The 21,384-nt window shown below is 41.9% G+C and overlaps 1 protein-coding gene across 3 annotated transcripts in view; it reads left to right on the forward strand.

Moving 5' to 3' along the window:
- Window positions 1–9,152: 9,152 nt before the first annotated feature.
- Window positions 9,153–21,384, forward strand: part of GRAMD2A (GRAM domain containing 2A) — a 141,683-nt gene continuing 129,451 nt past the window's right edge. The window contains exon 1 of one of the 3 annotated variants that reach the window (XM_030187812.1): window positions 9,153–9,294. The gene's annotated coding sequence lies outside the window, so the exon portion shown is untranslated. Of the gene's footprint in view, window positions 9,295–9,369; window positions 9,388–21,384 lie in introns of those variants that run through there. The other 2 variants (XM_030187796.1, XM_030187804.1) reach the window with 2 other exon arrangements.

Below are 21,384 nucleotides of genomic sequence, written 5' to 3' on the forward strand. Positions count from 1 at the left end.
CTAGTGGGGATCCCAAGCTCCACCACCTGAAGAATTCCCCCTGATGGTAATGAAAATGCTACTCTCTATGATACCGGCACCTGTGCATTCTCAGTTTTCAGTGCATGCCTGCTTCAGACTCCCAAAGTGGAAAGAAGCATTTTCCTGCCAGCTGACATATTTTTTGGTGGGGGGGGGGGGGGGGGAGAACACTTGGTGCTCACCCACTTCTTGCCCAGGCCCACCTAAAATCTATTGTCTGGCTACGCCCCTGGGGCAGACCCTGGATGGATGGGAGAGGGAGGGCAAATGGTTGATTGAAAAGGCAGAGAGAAAGGGCAGACAGTGGATGGAAGGGATGGCAGAGAGGGCAGACACTGGATGGCAGAGAGAGCGCGAAGACAGATGGTGGATGGAAGGAAGACGGTGAAAGGAAGATGAGGAAAACAGAAACCAGAGACAAAAAACTGTAAATAAAATATATATATATATTTTTTTTTTGCTTTAGGATCAAGTAGTATTGTAGATGTGTTAATAAATGTTTATAAATAGAACATGTAAATAAGGTAATCTTTTATTGACTAATTTTAATACATTTTGACTAACTTTTGGAGAACAAAACCCCCTTCCTCAGCTCAGGATAAAATACTGTAACAGCACTATACTGTATTGACCTGAGGACAGAGGTTTTGGCCTCTGAAAGCTAAATGTATTAGTCCAATAAAATGGTATTATTTTATTTTCTATATTTGTTTTATTTCTATGTCTTAATTTGTAAGTGCTGATTGGTATTTATTAGATTTTTCAAATTTACATCTGCTGTCTTTATATTTTGCATAGTACTAGGGGACATTTTCTGTTTCTGTGGTGTTGCATTGTATGCAGAGTCTGGCATTTGCCTAAATAGAAAGTTTATGATTACTTATTCTATAGTGGATTAGGATGTATCTGTGTTTGTGAAAAAGACATGGCTTTCAGTTGGCATTGACGGTGCAGGATTTACGATCTGTACTATTCTGTCTGGTTTCGTTTTACAATAGGTGAATTGATGTTCTAGTGCTCACTGTAGTGTTTAAGATGCTTTCCTTTTCCTTGTGTGACTTGTAGAAATTACTGCTTATGGTATGCTAGAATTGCTCTATAGGTCGTGAGTGTTTTGTATTCTCTGTATGCCTAGTACTGGATTTTGGAGGGGGGTGTTAAAAAATGACCAGCCCCAGGTGTCAACTACCCTAGGTATGCCACTGTCTCCGAACAGTAAGAGTTTTTGCTTTTCACCCATTTGTCATTGTTTGGGGGATGTTTCTTGGGTTGTGCTACTTTTATTGCCTCTGGTTCCACCACAGTACTTCTTTTTTCAGCATCATAATGATTGATGTGGCGCAGCAAAAGAATCTGACAGGGGCAAAGGTTGGGAAGGTGAGTGCTTCTGTGTCACAGATCTTAGTCTACCAGAGCCTACTGTGACCCATCGATTCCTCTATAGTTTCATTCTCTGTGGCAGTGGTGGTGGTGGTAAATTGGCTGGGAATTGAGTAATCCTGGATGCTTTTTCAGTTGTAGCTAATTCTTTCTTAAGTTTGTTGATCTCATCTTTCAAAGTTGATGTTTGAAGACAGATAGGACAAGCTCTAAGGCTCCAGATAGTTTGCTTTAGGATTAAAGCAGAACATATATTGCACTGAATGAAGGTCATATTGATCTGATTCACAAGTGTAAAAAAGGTGAACTATGATAGGGGATAACAAGGAGTAGGATTGACCAATTATGGTGTAATTAAGATACTTGTCCCTTGATTGCCCTATAAAAAGGGAGTTCACCTAGGGGTTAGATTGTAAGCTCTCTTGAGCAGGGACTGTCCCTCCCCGTGTTTAAACTTGTACAGCGCTGCGTAACCCTGGCAGCGCTATAGAAATGCTAAGTAGTAGTAGTAGGGTGGGTGGGACTAGGACACAGGTAATCTCAGTTACCAATCAAACCAAGTCTGAAAATGCCCAGCATAGCTCACAGCTCACAAGGTAAACTTAAGTTTTGTTTTGTTTTTTTCTTTTACAACACAGCTCTATACAAATTGCCTCTCCTCCAGAGCTATGAGTCACCAGATGCTATATAACCAAATTGATTGAATTAGGTCTCTGGCACTGAAGATTCAAAATCCAATTCTAATAAACACAGCTTTAAGACAGACACCAGAGTCACCAAATTCTGTGTAACCAAGTTGATTGGATTAAGTCACTTGGCACAGGTTCAAAGCACAGTTCTAGAGAGCACCTTTAAGACAATTGCAGCATAAAAATATGACATCACTGGAACAGAAGTTCAACACCCTTCAATCGAGAAAATACCAGCATAAAAATATGAAATCACAATGCAACAACAATTGTAAGTTACAGGCAATAGGGTGAAGACAGTAAATATCAAATCATAAGTGTTCACAGCTTCTGCAGATGAGGATAGAGCCCCCGGGGATGGGGACAGAATCTGTGGGGATGGGGTAAGGACAGAGAAAGGGTCTGAGGGGATGGGGACAGAGCCCACAAGGACGGAGACAAACTTTGTTCCCGTGTCATTCTCTAGCTAGTATTATAAACGTTTACATGTGTAACACATGCATAAATGTGGGTGCCTAGGTTAAAGGATTGCCTTTATAGAGGCAGTATTCAACTGCCGTACCATTACTTTGGGACTGCTATTCAGTATAGTGGCTTAATATCACCTTAATATGCATAATTTATGGTTCCCACCTTCATTCCACCCAAAGTCTGCCCCAGCCATATATAGATAGTAGCAGAGCAGTTCCACAGATATCCAATCCACCAGCATATATGGGCTGAATATAGTGGATTCAGACAGAAACTGGCTCTCGTAAATATTCATTGTGGATATCTTGAAACCTCAACTGGCTTGGAGTCCCTCAGAAGAGGTTTAAGAATGAATGATCTAGAAAAGGAGAAATGAATGAAATGATCAAATTTGTAGATGACACAAAATTATTCAAAATGGTTAATTACAATCTGTGAGGAATTGCAGGAGGATCCTGGGAGACTGGTTGTCTAAAAGACAGATATTTAATTTGGACAAGGTGAATCACATAATCCTAACTAGACTATAGGTACACAATGCCAGGTTCTACGTCAGGACTCAGTATACTGGAAAATGATCTTGGAGTCATTGTGGACAACAGATTGAAATCCTCAGACCAGTGTACAGTAGTGGTCAGAAAATCAAATCAGGAATTATTCTGAGTATGGATGATTGTAATGCCTTTGTATTGATCTGTGAGGTCAGTACTCCTTGGATGACCAGAATTATACATAGTACTCAATCTAAAAAGAAAAAGACATAGCAGAACTAAAAAAAAAACGTCCAGAGACGTGTGACAAAAATAATAAAGGGGATGGAATGGCTCTACAGCTTAAAGAAGAAACAGCTGAGAGGAGATATGATAGAGGCCTATAAAATCATGAGTGGAGTGAAGTGGAATGAGCAAACAGGAATTGCAGAGATGCCAAGTTACCCAGTTTCAGGCTGGAGACTTTTTAGTCAGTCCTGGTTTTGAACCTACATCCCAAAGCAGCATGGGATTTGTAGTGCCTGATCCTGCCTATTGAAATTAGTGCACCTACAAAAATTGAACCTCAGGGGAAAAAAAACCCTTGAAAAACACTCAAATCTTCAAAATTAAACACTACGTATGTTGCAAGCTCTTTTCGGCACATTCAGCAACCACATGGTGTTTTTCAGGACATGCCCCATTTTGCTTTTATGTGGGGCAGAAATTTGAGGGACCTTTTAGTTAAATCTTGGATTAAAACTTCAAGTCCTGGAGACGTTTTACCACAAAGTGGTGCCATTATGCTTTGACTGTTCAGATCATTCACCATCCCGCTTTATTCAATAAATATAGGTTAAGGACTATGACTGTTCATCTGCTGGGGTGGTATATGTGATCTGGTGTCCACGTCCTAACTTGTATATTGGACATACCACAAGAGCAGTGTGATAAAGGATTTTAGAACATGTTAGCTGAATACTTATGGGGGCCACTGAAGCACCTTTGGTGCAGCACTGGATCTCCCATTATCACAATTTAGATGATTTGCATTTTGTTGTAGTTGGAGGTTCCTACTCTTTTGAGAGCGGAAGACTCGGTGCATCAACTTTGGCGCCAGGAACAAAAATGGATCCATACATACGTTTGAACCATGGGGATTGAACCGTGAGGTAAAATGGTGGGCGTTTCTGTGATGTCATGTTACCACGGGGGTGTCTGGTCAGACAGCCGGCTTGACATTCTCCTTTTTAAGGGCCATCTTTCCGGTTTCCAGCCCTTCAGCATTTTCCACTAGCTGTTATGAGCAGGATTATGAGGTACCTTGCCCGGTCATTGTCTGCTGATGTACATGTATATACTGCTTTTTTAAATTAGTGCTTAAGTTAAACTGTAGTGTTTAATCTTATGTATGCTGTTCTTGCTCGCAGGAGTTCATACTGTGAAACTTTTAAATTGGGTTCCTTGACAAAGCGAGCAGCAATGCATGGTCCATATTAGAGTTTAAACAGTGTTTTTTCATTGAAGATTTACATAGTAGCATGTCTAACATCATAGTAACATAGTAACATAGTAGATGACAGCAGAAAAAGACCTGCACGGTCCATCCAGTCTGCCCAACAAGACAAACTCATATGTGCTACTTTTTGTGTATATTTTACCTTAATTTGTAACTGTCATTTTCAGGGTACAGACCGTACAAGTCTGCCCAGCACTATCCCTGCCTCCCAACCACCAGCCCCGCCTCCCACCACCAGCTCTGGCACAGACTGTATAAGTCTGCCCAGCACTATTCAAGAATGGGCTATACACAACAAACTTTGCCTGAACCCAAGTAAAACCGAGCTTCTCTGGAACCCTAACACAAGTGGATACATACCTGACATCAAAATTCCTTTTGGGAAGTACGAACTCCTCCTCAAATCACAAGTCAGGAACCTTGGCATACAGTTAGATTCAACACTTACTCTGATTCCCCAATTCCAAGCAACCTTCAAGAGGCTATGCTGCCTCTCTCCTTACATCGAGAAGGCAAATCTTATCCCAGTTGTGCATGCCATGATAACATCAAGACTGGATTACTGCAATGCACTATACAATGGTCTGACTACAAGGGGCCTACACCAGCTCCAATTGATTCAGAATGCTGCAGCAAGACTCGTAGAAGGTTGCAAGCGACATGACCATATCACACCATTTTTGCAAAAACTTAATTGGCTGCCAGTACTATTTAAAACTCTATGTCTGATCTTCAAGGCCATGAAAGGGAACGACCCTGAGTACCTGAAGAATAGGATGATCCTCTACACACCGCCAAGGACACTAAGGTCCTTTCAAGGACTATCACTAACCACACCCTCTCCAAAAGACATTACACAATGTGATACCCGCAAGTGAGCCTTCTCTGGAGTAGCCCCCACACTCTGGAATGCACTCCCTGAAAGGCTCTGCTTAACACAAGACTATCTCTACTTCAGGAAGCAGGTGAAAGCTTGGCTCTTCAACCAGGCCTTTAATGGAAGAAGTAACTGACTTGTTAGTCTCACTCACATACACAAGGAGTGACACGGGCTGCACATACTGCAGCATGACATGTTTATCCACTCCTACCCTAGCTGAGATAATATTTAACCATCTCTCTGACCTCACGTGCAACTTTCTTTAAATCAGTCACCTTACTTTCTAACTCTTCTTACTCTCTTATCTATGTGTTCCATCTTTGCTTTACCCTTCAATATCAATTAAAATGTTCTATTACGTATTGTGTTGACATTGTAAGAATTATACCATGCCATACTTTGTATTGTTATTTGAATATTTTTACTGCTGTAATTGCCTATTGCTCATGTTTGATCTATTCTTACTGTACATCACCTTGAGTGAATTCCTTGAAAAATGTGGTAAATCAATCCTAATAAATAAAGAAATTTATTAATTAAGTGACAGCAGATAAAGACCTGAATGGTCCATCTAGTCTACCCAATAGTCTCATTCATTCTCAATTCAAGATTGAATCAATAATGAACATGATATTATATACTTGATCATGGTCTTTCTTTGTAGTTTCAAGGACATTGACCATAGAAGTTTGCTCAGCTGTATCCTTATGCTCCAATTACAGGAGTTGCCAACAAAGCCTATTCAAATCCATCTTATTATTTGCAGGACATAGACTGAAAAAGTCTGCCCAGCACCGTCCTCATGTTCCAAATGACTGGAGTTTCTGTCGAAGCTCTCTACGGTCTATCCTAAGCTGGATTGCTATATGCAGGACTCAGACCATACAAAGATTTGCATATTAAAGAGTTTTGCTACACAACTATTTGGTTGTTTTGGAACGAACGGGACTTTTTCTTTTAAACAGACATGTGAGCTTGCACCATACGTAGTATTTAATTTTGAAGATTTGGGTGTTTTTCAAGGGGTTTTTTCCCCTGTGAGGTTCACTTTTTGTAGGTGTATTTTTTAATTTCCTCATATGGAGTTTTTTTTAATTTTGCCCCTCTTTATTTATTGAAATTAGTGCTGCATGTCCCATAATGTGTGGTCAGAAATCCAGGACTGTCCCAAAATCTCCCACCTAGAACTGGGTAACTTCACATTCTGGTAGCATATTTAAAACAAATCAGAGAAAGTGTTTTTTTTTTTTTTTCAAACATACAAGGGGTAACATAAAATGAAATGGGTTTAGACAAGTTTCTGGAGGAAAAGTCATAAACTATTATTTACCAGGTAGATTTGGGAAAGCTGTTGCTGGTCTCTTGGAGTGAACAACAAAGAATGGATCCGTCCTTTGGAATCTTGCCAGGTCCCTTGATCTGGATAGGTTACTGCTGGGCTCAGTGGGTCTCTAATCTGGCCCACTATGGCACATCATCCACCTAATTCAATATATGGCGCCTTGAGTTACGTGTTCAAATTAGCACGCATAGCCAATTTGTGCCTGCAACTTAATTTGATAACAAGCCAACCAGCACTGATAATTAGATGGTAACAAGCAATTATTTTATTTGTTAAGCACTAATTGGCAATAATTAGAATTTACATGCACTACTCGCTAATGCACTAATGATCAAAAGTCAATGTGAGCGCGCAAGCCCATTAACGCTGTTTTTGTGCACGCTTTTAACAATGTGGGATGATCAATGTGGTTACCGCCATAAACTGCAAGCGCGCTAGGCACTTGCGCACATGACATTTAAATGTAGTCAATCTCATGTAAATAAGGTCATTTCGCATTCCTCCTGGATGATCGAAAACTAGCGCCTCATGAACAGAGGTGTTGAATGGCGCTATACCGAAAAACAGCGCTGCAGAATAATGCCAGGTTCCTAGCTGGTGTTCTTGTGGCGCAGGACCCATCAGAGCTAGTTGTATTTTTCTTATCCCTGTATTGTTATTACAAGAATTCAATAAAATTCCATGAAGTGCAACACGAACCCCTTTTCTGCTGGGCGGCCTTTTGTTAAAAGAGAAAAAGCTGATGCTTACCTGAACAAGGTTAAAAACACACAGGTACAGGAGGAACCAACAACTACCTATGCTATACAAGCCGGCGATGAATCATGAAAAATCAGAAAAGAAGGGAAATGGTAAATAAAAATACACAATGAAGCTGGAGATGTCGGCAACACGGCAGGCTAACGAGCAGCACTTCAGGGTGCAAAGGGTGCTCGTTAGCCCGCTGCAAAGGGCCATACAGGGAGGAGGACAAGGCCTCCCTTGAGAGACTTTGTTAAAAAAAAAAAAAAAAAATTGTACATTGTTCTATTTTTTGTTTTGTTAAATATAAGTGTCATACCATAGTGCTCCAGAGCACAGAGTTGTGTAAATAAGAGATTTGCTGTCACCAGACCCTTACATCACCCCAAAACTTTACACCACCCCCTACAAAACAACAAAAAACCTGGAGGAATTGAGAAAACCCAGTTACCAGCAAAGGCGAACGAGGTACAAACAATACAATGCAAAGCCACCTCGATCAACAGGGAACCAATGTTTTACAGCACCATGTGGTTGAACCCGCTTTACGAAAGGACGCACTTTACGACAAAACGACAAGCAGCCCTACGCACAAGCGTGCTGTTCGTAGCCTAGTGCGTCTGATTAGCGCATCTGATTACTGTGCATGCGTCCCGGCTACTTAGCTTCATTTAACTACGCTGTCTACAGGGGTTAGCGCCGCTACACCGCTGCATATATCTGCCTACATTAACTTCTGATCATGCCATAGAGCTACACCGTGCTACTACGGTGTTGAAAGAGCGGTATTTCCAGAGCGCTATCTAAAATAGCGCTGGGGTATGATCATCTACCTTTAAGTGTATTCTACAACATAGTCCCCATAAATTTTACCAAGCGGATCCCAAAACGGGGCGTGGCTGTGGAGGGAGCATGGGTGGATTGTGGGCATTCCAAAACCTTACATGCAGTGTTATAGAATAACCTGCTCCATGCCTAAAGTGAGACTTGAGCATTTACACCAGGTTTTCATTGGCATAATTCTAGTCACATGGCCAGATAGTTTATAGAACACCCCTAAGCGATTTTTTAGGTGACATATGTAGAATCTGGCCCCATATGCTTTTATGTACATTAAGGAGATAATAAAGAAATAATCATAGGAGTTCCAAGGCTAATCTTTCAAAGAACTTTCAAGTTCATCTTAGCATGTTGTCCAAATTTGTTATAGTTTATAGTCTATCAACACCAGAAGGTTTTATCAACACAGAGCAAGTTAAGTATTAAGCAGAGTGTTGGCGATAAACGAAAGCAACTAAGATCGTCCATAAATAGGGATCAGATTCAGATATGTGTTAAAAAAGAAAGTTAGAACTAGACACACTATTTAAAAAATGTGTAGTCCTGTAAGAAGTACCCTTTTATTGTAACTTTTACATTTGTTTTTTTACTCAGTGTTGAATATTACTTTATTATTTTCAGAGATCGGGACATCTTTTAACACATACGTCAAATACAGCGGGCTGCGGCGGAGCCAATGAAATGCGAACCCAGCTGCACGAAAGTGAAAGCTACCACCCCACCCCCCTCCTACTTGAGAAGTGAAGGTAGAAACGCAACAAGCCACGCCTACTTGGGGCATTTGTACTCACCCGAGCCCTGGGCGGTTCCGCGTGCTTTTTGGCAGGAGCAAGGAGCCGATGAGCGTCTTAATCCTGCTGGGAGCCAGGGCAGCGCGCGCAAGCTGGTGGCTTGGTTCCGGCTCTAGGTCAGCGAGGCGCGCTCCACCATGAGGCATCCAGGTAAGAAGGGGATGACTATGATATGGGGTAGACCATGGTGGCACGAGGACAGATCCCGCCTTGCCTTGTGCTGCCGACAATACTCACCTGGAGGTAACGTCTCTAACATATTTCTCCTGTACAGGAAGATACCAGGACCTCAGGGAAGGATTTCAAACTAAAATCATACAAGTTCTTTTTGCAGATATAGTCGAAAAGGTTACAATCAAAGTTTGCACCATAGGCGTCAATTTTGTAAAATGATTTTGGGTGCTAAACTATAGTAGCAATTACCCCTCATTAAACACTGTCTAGAAGGTTGCTCATTCATTGTCCACTGCACCCACAGGGCTGGCCCCAGTAATTTCCACTTCGATCAGTAAGGATTCTTGTGTTTGCTAGTCGAAATAATATAAAGAGCATCCCGTAATCAAACCGAAGAAAACTATTTTAAATCTGCTCCATTGTCCTAGGTCTCAGAGCTTAAGAACTTGCCAGCAGCTATCATATAGCGATCAAACTGTAAAAGATTGGGCATCTACTAAAGGAAATCTATTATCATTTAGTTGCACCTGAATAAATAGATCCAGAGTGAAATCTCTAAAATGTCTTTACAAGAGTTTTACTGTCGGTAGCACAACTGGGATTTGAGTCCAGGACTTTCTGATGATCAATGTCTTGTTTAACAACTATGTCATACCTTTCCTTGCAAAATCCTAATACAAAGATAAATGTTTAATGGTAGTAAAAATTCTGGGACAACACAGGACAGAGAGCAGCAGAAAAATGTGCATTCTCCCACCAGGTCAGCAACATAGTATGACCCAGCAATGGAAAGGTCCTTGTTGTTTCTGTACCCTACAATTTTATTTTACAGACGTAGTAGATGATGGCAGAGAAAGAAAGACCTGTATGGTCCATCCAGTCTGCCCAACAAGATAAAATATGTGTATATCTGACCTTGATTTGTATCTAATATTCCATTCAAGCTTACAGTAAATCAATTTGAAATTCAAGATCACAGTTTCACACTACCTGTGTATATTTATTATAGAAATACAGGACCCAATGATCTGCACCTTTCTTTAACAAAAAAGACCCATTAAAGTGGAGAAAAACGGGGGAATTCAGTAACGCTACCCAGCCAGCCCAAACAACGGACTATAAGGCATGAGCATGGCGCAGCATCATATGGCCCCCGAAAAAAACTCCACACAATTAAATGTCCAAAAATGTCAAAAATAGAAGTAACTTATCCAAGTGAAAGAGCAGCAGATCCTTGCCTGTTTCCACAAAAAAAAGAGATCACAGAGAATATCTGTCTCAAAAAGATGTACACTGCTTTACAATATGCTGCTGTACTTTGCTACCGATTACTTATCGTGACTGCCAACGTGATGGTGTCCCATACTCAATCAGTAGCTGAATCATAACCCAACAGGGAAATCCCCGTTTCGCTGTTGCTGCTTCAGGGGTTTCAACACATTTGTAAAGACTCCACATTCACTGTCATATGTTCACGCTCAGAGATATCCTCACATTCTCCTATCTCAAGTGCTGTACTCCAAAGACGAGCCTGTAACTGCCTCACATGTGCCTTCAATTTATTAATTAATGACGTGCCGCTCCACCATGTCTATGAACCAATCCGAAACTAAACAAAGGAATCACGTCATCATTTGAACTGACCAATCCAACACAAAAGTTTCTAATTCCGGCAATCTTAAGTCAATGTCAAAAAAATGCAGCCCATTCTACTCTGTTTAATCCGGCTGGCTCCATAGTATTGAAATAAAAAATCAACTTCTTTGATCTTCAAGGATACTTCGGACAGATTTCTGCACTGAGTGAAGTAGTAAGTGCAAGGGTGGGAGAAGGTCATAGGATCCTTAATTTATTTTTATGGAGTTATATCTCACACCTTGTTCAGTAGTAGCTCAAGTTTTTTTTTTTTTTTTTGTTACATTTGTACCCCGCGCTTTCCCACTCATGGCAGGCTCAATGCGGCTTACATAGTATATACAGGTACTTATTTGTACCTGGGGCAATGGAGGGTTAAGTGAATTGCCCAGAGTCACAAGGAGCTGCCTGTGCCTGAAGTGGGAATTGAACTCAGTTCCTCAGTTCCCCAGGACCAAAGTCCTCCACCCTAACCACTAGGCCACTCCTCCATTCAGGTAAAACAGGAAATTCCCTGTGGCTGGAGAGCTTACAATCTCATTTTTGTACTTGAGGCAATGGAGGGTCAAGTGACTTGCTCAATATCACAAGGAGTAGTAATGGGATTTATTGTAACTCGCTTCGATGTATTTGTTTGTCAGCCCAGTTCTGTAAGCACTAGGATATGCCTCCATTCCACTTAACTGAGGGTTTTTTTTACTACAGTGTGTTAACAAATACCTAGGCATAGTTTGTGGTGGGCATGGGGGACAGCACCCAAATATCTCATGAATATTCATTGTGGATATTCTGAAAAGCTGACTGGCTGGGGTGCCTCCAGGATCAGGTTTGGAAACCATTGACATAGGCATAGTTTGTGGTGGGCATGGGGGACAGCACCAATCCAAACTGTTGGGGAGCGTAATTCTAACTTGGGTCTCCCCTTCTTCACCACTGCCAATATGACTTCCATATGCTTTGTCCCTCCAAGACGAGAAGGCAGACTACACCTATGATTAAACATTTAGAGCAGAGATTCTCAACCCCGTTCTCGGGACACATCTAGCCAATCAGGTTTTCAGGACATCCACAGTGAATATGTATGAGATAGATTTGCATAGAATGGAGGTAGTGCATGCAAATCTATCGCATGCATATTCATTGTGGGTATCCTGAAAACCTGACTGGCTAGGTGTGTCCCAAGGACTGGGTTGAGAACCCCTGATTTAGAGGGATTTTTATGACACTAATTCAATAACTCAAGATCAGTGGCATAGCCAGACCTAACATTTTGAGTGGGCCCACAGCTAATATGAGTGAGCACTATGGGCCCTTCCTTTCCTATCCCCCCTAATCCATTCTTGTAACCCAAAATCAGCCTTTCCCTTCCCTATTCCACCATCCCTCCCTATAGCCAGCATCAGCCCTGCTTCTCCCTCTCCGTAAAAAAAAAAAAAAGAAACGTTTCCATTCCAGGCAGAGAGCCCCGCACCCTGATGAAAGTCGCAGCAACTTCATACCTGAGAATATCTCTTCTCCAGCCGTCAACAAAAGACCAGTTAAAGTCCACAGACAGCTTTCAACTTTACCCATGACTTCACTTCAGCAATGCATGAAGAAAAAAATTAGCAAACTAATTGGAAATAGTATCCCAAGCTCTCCTCCCTGCTACAATGCTCAAGCAGTTCATCTTGAATGTCACTTCTGCTGCCTCTTTTCTTTTCTTCGGCGAGTGTCCAGCTGTCTTTTTTGTTTGGGGAGGGGAGTGCAGGGCTGCACTCACTCCTCACCGTCTCTCCCTCAGTGTTGAGTGTACGCATTCACTGTATGGGGGTGGATGCTGTTGACAGAAGCAAAAGTAAAACCTCTGGTTGCTAGTCGGCTCGCTCATGTCCTGACTTGCACTGATCCCCTAAAGTGTGGCTGGTGAGATCTCGGATACCAGAATTCTTGGTGACACACGTGCCGCTGTCTCTCGCCACTGGAGGGAGCACGCTGGTAGCTGCTGTTCTCTTTATTTCTGAGGTACGCTGCGTCATGTGCCGAAGCAGGTCCCTGTCCTATTGCCCGACTCCCAGTAACTGAGGCGGGAGAGCTGCTGTGTGGCTTGTTTTCTAAACCGTCCCGGAGGCTGCATTGCACAACTGCACGTCACTGAATGCGGCTGTGCAGATAGGCACCAGTTGGAGGTCACAGAGACTGGATGGGCCTGGGCCCACCCAGGCCCACCTGTAGCTACGCCCCTGCTTCAAGATCATAGTTCGGAGTGAAATATCCTGGAAGGATACTTTGAAAACAGGACCTTAGGGAGGTTTCAACAAAGATGAAAGAAAGCTGGGAGTTTTTAAAGGAAGAGCAGAGTAAAGGTTACAAATTATCCCTGTCAACTTCTAAGCAGCTTCTAGATGTAAAGAGAAACCACAATTTGAAGTGTCTTTATATAAATACTAGAAGCCTAAAAAAATAAGAAAGAAGATTTAGAGCATATAGCACTAAATGAAGAAATAGATATAGTAGGCATCTCAGGGACCTGGTGGAAGGAGGACAACCAAAAGGACACTGTTACTAGGGTGTATATTATCTACTATAATAAAACTCACCCTCAACGTTCTGAGGACACTGACGTCACTGAAGCCAAGCCCTGACTTCCTTCAAAAAGGTTCGAAGGTTCGTGGTGGTGAAGCCACCAAAATCGCTCCGGGCCCCACCCTCGAGGGCGGAGCAATGGCAGAACAACGAAGGGGTTGGCAGGGAGGGAGGCGCGGGGGGGGTGGCAAATCGCTCCTGGCCCAACCCTCGCGTCAAACGTCATGATGTTGGGGGCGGAGCAATGGCAGAACAACGAAGGGGTTGGCCAGGGAGGGAGGGGGGGTGTTGGTGATGAAAACCTTGCTAGCGCCCGTTTCATTTGCTCTGAAATGGGCCTCTTTTACTAGTATCGTAATGATAGGGTTGATCAAATTGTGGTTGGGGGGGGGAGGTTGCACTATATGTCAAAGAGGGAATTGAGTCAAACAAAATTAAACTTCTGCAGGCAACAGCAAAGTGGAATCCTTATGGATTCCATGTGTGAAGGGAAACAATCTACTTTGTCACTTATGTAACTTTAACGCAATACCACTCTGTATTTCTCAAACCTGAATTGGCGATCGCCAACACGGTATTATGTAAGCCACATTGAGCCTGCAAAAAGGTGGGAAAATGTGGGATACAAATGCAATAAATAAATACTGGTGGGGCTATAATACCGTCCACCAAGCCAGAACAATCAGACAGATGAAGAAAAGCTAGCAAATTTGGCAACAGCATAAGAATTGGCGAGTTCAGTTACCGTCAAAATAATCAGCTCACTAATAAGTGGTAGTAGATACTGTGTAATAAATAAGGTCATAGAACAGAACCCAAATACTAAATAGTGGAGAAAAGACCTTAGAACAAAAGCTTACAATCCTTTATGGCATAAATCAGCAATTATTTAGGACTATAGCACAATCATCAGTTAGAAAAAAAACTCCACTGTATCTCATCAAGTTGGAATATAGACTGCTCAAAGACTAAAATAATACAGATTCTTTTAGATTCATATTGGGTAAGTGAAACTCTTTATTTGCACTTTAATTGGAGAGTGTATAAGTCATTATTATTCGAACTACAGAATGATTAAGAAATACACTAATTGAGTACATTACTAAAGGAAGGCTATAGAAAAGGAGAGAACACACACATCACTGGTCAGGAATTACATCATTCAGGCCCTTATCTCATCAACTGGGGAGGAACAAGTCTTTTCTGCACGATGGGTCCAGAACCTCAAGTATACCCCAAGTCCCTCCTGCACAAGCTGGCTTCAGAGGCATCCTAACCTGTTCTTGAGTGTGTCTTATCTCATACATTGTTCTTGAGATGTGCCTTACATTCCAGCCTGTTCTTTGACATATACCAGGAAAGTCACTTTTGGTCAAAGACAGGGGATTTTGAAAATGTGTTATCGATTTAAAGCAAGACTGAAAAGCAATTTTTAATATTTTCCATCACAAAAGCCAAAAGAACATCCTTCAAAAACTGGAAGAAGGATCTGAATGAAGAAAACAAGAAGCAACATAAAAACTGGCAAATTAGATGCAAAGCATTGATAAAGCTCGCTCAAAGAGAATACGAAGAGAAACTTGGCACAGAGGTGAAAACTCATAGTAATAACTTTTTCAGGTATATCAGAAGCAGAAAGTCTGTAAGGGAATCCATGGGAACATTAGATCATCAATGAGTAAAAAATGGTCTTGTCCTCCCTGAGTGCCCTAGCAGAGAGACTAAATACATTCTGTGCTTCAGTCTTTACTGAAGAAGGTGTAAGCGATGTAGTTACCCGTAAGGCCACTTATATACAAAATTCTAATAACTACAGATCAGTCAATCAAATCATACAATTCCAAATTTATCTGCAGTGGGTAACTTTTAAATTTGATAGTGGAGCATCAGAGGTGGACTTATTTGTTTTGGAAGCAGGTGACACACTTATTTCATCATCAGTCCATCCATCAATTTTTTATAACATATTTTTAATATAATTTTGTAAAAGTTCTCAACTATTACTTTCTTAAAGATCCTAAGATCTCTATTATTATGAAGTCTGTCAGAAGTGCATTCAAATCACAAGGGGGCATGCCAGGGGCGTATTAAGGGCAGGATCTTGGCGTTCCTAACACTTGGATGTTTTTCTGCTATAATGGAACAAAACAAAAACATCCAGTGCTATAAGTTGGATGTTTTGGTCTAGACCTGTTTTATTAATGAATAAGCCACAAAAAAGTGCCCTAAGTGACCAGATGACTACTGCAGGAATAAAGGAATGACACCTTCTTACTCCTTCAGTGGTCACTGACCCCCCCCCCTTCCAACCCGTAAAGATGTAAATGAAGCGGTACATATTAGCCTCTATAACAGCTTCAGATGTTAGAGCAGTCCTGTTAGAGCAGCAAGCAGGTCCCTGGAATAGCCTAATTGATTGTGGGTGCAGTGAACTGTAGTGAAGGTGACCCCCATAATGCACTCTATTACACTTGTGGTGGAAAGTGACATCCCCCCCCTAAAAAAAACCCAAACCTACCACATATAGGTGACATCTGCAGCCATAAGGGTTATTTTAGTGGTGTATAGTTGGGTACAGTAGGTTTTTTTGTGGGGTTTGAAGGGCTCACCATACAGTATAAAGGGTTAATGGTGAGATGTGTACCTAGGACCTTTTAAGTGAAGTCCACAGCAGTGCCCCCTAGGGTGCCAACCCTGCTCTGGCGGGATGCCTGTGTAACCAGGCGACTAGGAAAGCTGGCACCCCCTAGGTCCCAATGGCTTGATTTTTGTGCGTTTTTAACTTTTACCTTTTTTTGGAAAATGGTCCAAAAAGATAGATGTATTAAGCACAGCATCTATTTGTTTATTTGGATTTTGCTCACACCTTTTTCAGCAGGAGCTCAAGGTGAGTTACATTCAGGTACACTGGGTATTTCTCTGTCCCTGTTGGGCTCACAATCTAATTTTGTACCTGAGACAACAGAGGGTTAAGTGACTTGCCCAAGATTACAAGAGCAGCAGTGGGCTTTGAACTGGCCACTTCAGGTGTTAAGACTGGTGCTCTAACCACTGAGCTACTCTACTTCACTCTAGGAAACGGTCATTTTTAAAGAAAAAAAGATGACATTTTTCTGGTTTGAAAATTGTTCATTTTCACTACTTAATTTTTGGACATTTTTAACAAAACGCCCAAAGTCGGATTTAGATGTCATATCGAAAACGCTCCTCCACATGACTTATCTAGTCTGTCCAACCATATCAACTACTAGTCTCTGCTTCTCCTTCCTTTCCCTTAGAGATCTTTTGTGCGTGTCCCATGCTTTCATGAATTCAGATACAGTCCTCATCTCCACCACCTCCACTGGGAGTCCTTTCCATGCATCCACCACCCTTTGTGTAAAATATTTCTTTTAGATTACTCCTGAGTAACATATATATAAGAGAGAGAGATCGTTAAGTCTCTCCTTATGTACTTTATGATGAAAACCACTGATCATTTTAGTAGCTGCCCACAAAATCCATAGTCCCCCCCCCCCTCATCTTTTCGTGAATACGGATGGCTCTTTAAAATAGAAGCTAATTGAAATTGCATACATGAAAATTAAGAAAACCTCCATAGAAAGTGAGCATAGGATTTGTTTATTGTGTTTTTTTAACAAGAGTATTTATTGTAAATCATATGGCCATATCTCATTGGAGTTACAGGATCTTCTCTGGTTGCCCATAAAACAGTAGATTCATGGAGAGATTTTGAATGTTGCCTTTAAAAATGCAAACATAAAAGGATAAGAACAAAGCAGAAAGAAGGCACTAGAGTTAAATCTCTCAGTATCGAGATCTAGGTTCTAAACCACATAAAGAGCCTGGGTACCTCTACCTGCAGAGACTTGACCATGTTAAATATGTCTGCTTCAGTATTTGTATTTCTCATTATTCAATAGTTTCCTTGATCTGTTCTCTGGTGTTTTTCTTTGCATTTCTTTTTTTATTCATATGCCTCTTTGCTACATAGTTTCTTGTGATCTGTCCGTTTTTCTGTTGTATACCTTCCTGCAATCTTTACTTTGTGGCTTATTCTCTAACCTTCTCCAGCCAGGTCTGCTCTTGCACTGCAGTTTTGCTATTTTCTTCTTTTTTCTTTTTCCCCTCCGTAGTTTCCCCTGATTCTCTCTCTCCCCCCCCCCCCCCTCTTTTTTAGTCACCCTTTATACACACTCACTTTTCATATTACTCTCATTTAAGTACATAAGTAATGCCACACTGGGAAAAGACCAAGGGTCCATCGAGCCCAGCATCCTGTCCACGACAGCGGCCAATCCAGGCCAAGGGCACCAGGCAAGCTTCCCAAACGTACAAACATTCTATACATGTTATTCCTGGAATTGTGGATTTTTCCATTTAGTAGTGGTTTATGGACTTGTCCTTTAGGAAACCGTCTAACCCCTTTTTAAACTCTGCCAAGCTAACCGCCTTCACCACGTTCTCCGGCAACGAATTACAGAGTTTAATTATGCATTGGGTGAAGAAACATTTTCTCCGATTTGTTTTATTTATTTATTTATGGCATTTATATCCCACATTATTCCCACCCATGGGCAGGCTCAATGTGGCGTACAATGGTCTATTAAGCAACATTAATACAAAATATAGTAATTAGCTTCAGAGGAGGGAAAGAGGAACAACAGGAGGGAGAGGGAGAGAGGGGAAGGTGCCCCCTAGTCCTAGTGTTTTTGGAAAGCGTGAACAGACACTTCACATCCACCTGTTCCACTCCACTCAATATTTTATATACCTCTATCATGTCTCCCCTCAGCCGTCTCTTCGCCAAGCTGAAAAGTCCTAGCCTCCTTAGTCTTTCTTCATAGGGAAGCCGTCCCATCCCCGCTATCATTTTAGTTGCCCTTCGCTGCACCTTTTCCAATTCTACTATATCTTTCTTGAGATGCGGCGACCAGAATTGAACACAATACTCAAGGTGCAGTCGCAACATGGAGCGATACAATGGCATTATAACATCCTCACACCTGTTTTCCATACCTTTCCTAATAATACCCAACATTCTATTCGCTTTCCTAGCTAATTTGTGGAATTGGCAACAGAGCATCATAATGGCCATTATCTAGTTCACCACTGTACATCAGTAATGCATTTCTATCACTCATGACTTGCCCAGCGTTCAGTGTTAAAATAAGTACTAAAATAGATCCTACAAAGTTTATAATAGCAAACATTTCTACATAAGCTCCACATACCCCAATTTGCCCCATGTATTTCATGTTGTCTTCCCTTCTAGTGATTCACATACAGAAAACTTTCCCAATAATTATATATGTACCCGATAGCTTTGACCCTCAAAGTTAACTGCGCATCACCATATTCCAACAATATAGCAAGACTCTGGAGCAGAGAGTTACTATGTTCAGGCACATTTTTGACAGTATTTCAATTTCTTTAGATAAGTTGGACTGCATAAACCCATCCTGTTTTAATTTCTTTCTGTCTAGCAAATGCAAGATGCTGCAGTGCCAGCCATGAAAATGAGAAATAAACATCACAACTGCCTCAAAAGCTTTCCTCTCTATTCCAGAGCACTCTGATTTGGCTTTAAGCTAAGGATGAGGAATCTCCAGCTCATGGACCAAATGCAAACCATGAGTCTTTATCATGTGGCCCCTGACAATATATCTACAATGGCAACCCCTTCTACTGCTAGGTGTCTCTTCGTAAACAGGCAATCTGTTAGAGCATCCTTCCTTGCCCTGGGCCACCCATGTGCTGCATTCTTCCCTCACTCCCACCAGTCAATAACTCTGTAATGCAGGCTCATGATGTTGCAAGAGCTTGTGAAGTCCCCTGTCTATAAGATGATGAGACATGCAAGGCCTCTGTACCAGACTGGTAGCACAGACCTTCTTGGGAGGCAGAGCTGTCTGGCTGAACTTCAGGAGAAGAGCTGGGATCTATTATATTAATTTCATTTTATTTCTTATCATTTTATAAACCACTCTTATCCAGAGTGAGATACAAACTCAACATACTTGATAAAAAGAAAACATCACAATAATAACTAACATATCCAAACAAATATTACAAACAGACTCATCATTGTGCTGTGTCCTTGGAAGTCATATTTCAGCTTGTATCAAAACATGCTGCTTCAACAGCAGTGCTCAAGTATATACATGCAAGCCTCAATTCATAAGCTGGACGATAAACTAAACCAGGCTGCAAGCGGGTAGGCAAACATTGCTTCTTGCCCCCACCAGAAACTTCTGACTGGCACCTGCAGTGAACAGGATAGGAGGATGGAGAGGCAGCAGGTTAAGGGAGAGAGAGGAGAAAGAGGCCCCAGTTGGTAGGAAAAAGGCAGCCATTGGCAGAGAGAAGCAGGATGAAGTAGAATGTGAGGTAACATACATAGTAACATAGTAGATGACGGCAGAAAAAGACCTGCACGGTCCATCCAGTCTGCCCAACAAGATAACTCATATATGCTACTTTTTGTGTGTACCCTACTTTGATTTGTAGGGCACAGACCGTATAAGTCTGCCCAGCACTATCCCCATCTCCCAGCCACCAGCCCCGCCTCCCAACCACCGGCTCTAGCGCAGACCGTATAAGTCTGCCCAGCACTATCCCCGCCTCCCAACCACCGGCTCTAGCACAGACCGTATAAGTCTGCCCAGCACTATCCCCGCCTCCCAACCACCAGCCCCGCCTCCCAACCACCAGCCCCGCCTCCCAACCACCGGCTCTAGCACAGACCGTATAAGTCTGCCCAGCACTATCCCCGTCTCCCAACCACCAGTGGATGAGATGTGTGTGGTAGGTGAGACTCTGTGGATGGAGAAGTGAAAGGTAGTAGAACTGCATGTGGAGGGGAATAAAGGTAAGGTGTTGGGAATATTTTCGAGGAGAGGGAGTTCTTGGGTTCAAACGGGATCCCACAGTTATATAGATTAGAGGAAGAGGAACCTCTTGGCAGTGGCCACTGTGGCTCCCTGAGGGTATTATGACTAATAGATCCCATTCTTGCCTTAGGCCATGAATCTTTTATCTTCATGCTGGGTTGCTGGGGAACTCAAGGTCCTGTAAGTGGGGTTAGACAGTCTCAAAATAGTGAATATGCGAACCTTACACAATATATGTTCACAAACAACTGAATTCTTACAGGTTCAATATGCTTTCTCCGAGGTTTGTTTAAACTGCAGTATTATGGTATACTGAACACTGAGGGGGTCTTTTACATAAGCGCGCTGGCGTTTTTAGCACGCATTAAAAATAGGTACACGCTAAAGACGCCCATAGGAATACATTGGGGTCTTTAGCATTTAGCGCGCGCCTGTTTTTAACACGTGCTAAAAATGCCAGCGTGCCTACATAAAAGACCCACTGAGACATTTGCCTACAGGAAGTGTAATTGATGCATTGAACCACAAGGGGCAGTTGAAAGGCATTTAGATCATTCTGCTGTAAACTACAAGAAAACTTTCTTTATAGCACATTTTACATAAAAACTAGTCATATACAATAAAATCTGTACAAATTTGACATTTGTACATTAGTAGATGCTTTCTAGAAAGTGAAACTGAACTCAAACAGATATCTTTTAGGCAGTTTTTGAACCTAAGTTCAAGGAGAGATGCATTTCAGCTACAGTAGTAGGAATTTCCTTATTCTCAGAAGGCTTATGATCTAAGATCCTCTTTTCCTAACCTGCCTTAATGCACAGGAATGCATGTTAATTTGAGTTAAGCGCCTAGGGGCCCTTTTACAAAGTCACATAAGGGCCTATGTGCACACAGTGTGTGCCAAATCGGTGTTACCGCCCGGCTACTGCATGCCCCAGGTTGTAATTCTGAATTTGGCGTGCACTGAAAAGAC

The sequence above is a fragment of the Microcaecilia unicolor genome, chromosome 1 (genome assembly GCF_901765095.1).
Source record: "Microcaecilia unicolor chromosome 1, aMicUni1.1, whole genome shotgun sequence".
NCBI lineage: Eukaryota > Metazoa > Chordata > Amphibia > Gymnophiona > Siphonopidae > Microcaecilia > Microcaecilia unicolor.